General features: G+C 40.5%; 2 protein-coding genes across 2 annotated transcripts in view; both read right to left on the bottom strand.

The window, feature by feature from the left end:
- The window catches only part of LOC119587937 (UDP-glycosyltransferase UGT5-like), a 16020-nt gene that overhangs the window by 3604 nt on the left and 12216 nt on the right, over positions 1 to 200 (bottom strand). The window lies entirely within an intron of this gene.
- Positions 1 to 200, bottom strand: part of LOC119587938 (UDP-glycosyltransferase UGT5-like) — a 6186-nt gene that overhangs the window by 3598 nt on the left and 2388 nt on the right. The gene's annotated exons all lie outside the window — the stretch shown is intronic.

Here is a 200-nt window from a genome sequence, read left to right as displayed (position 1 = left end):
TACAACTTAACCTCGTCTTTGTCTTCTGAATTGAATTAATTTTTATATGACACAGTACCTCCCTTAGCTTTGATGTGCTTGGAACCAAAGAGTATTCCTGAAATAGATGCAGACAACGGCGTTAAAAAATCCTTATGTGTCGTCAGCGGCCGTCAAGTTGGTAGTCCCGTGATCGTGTCCGTTGTGTTTGTTTTTTGTGA

The sequence above is a fragment of the Penaeus monodon genome, chromosome 23 (genome assembly GCF_015228065.2).
Source record: "Penaeus monodon isolate SGIC_2016 chromosome 23, NSTDA_Pmon_1, whole genome shotgun sequence".
Taxonomy (NCBI): Eukaryota; Metazoa; Arthropoda; class Malacostraca; order Decapoda; family Penaeidae; genus Penaeus; species Penaeus monodon.
Note: the sequence above shows the minus strand (reverse complement) of the source record. Positions and strands in the feature narration are given on the sequence as shown.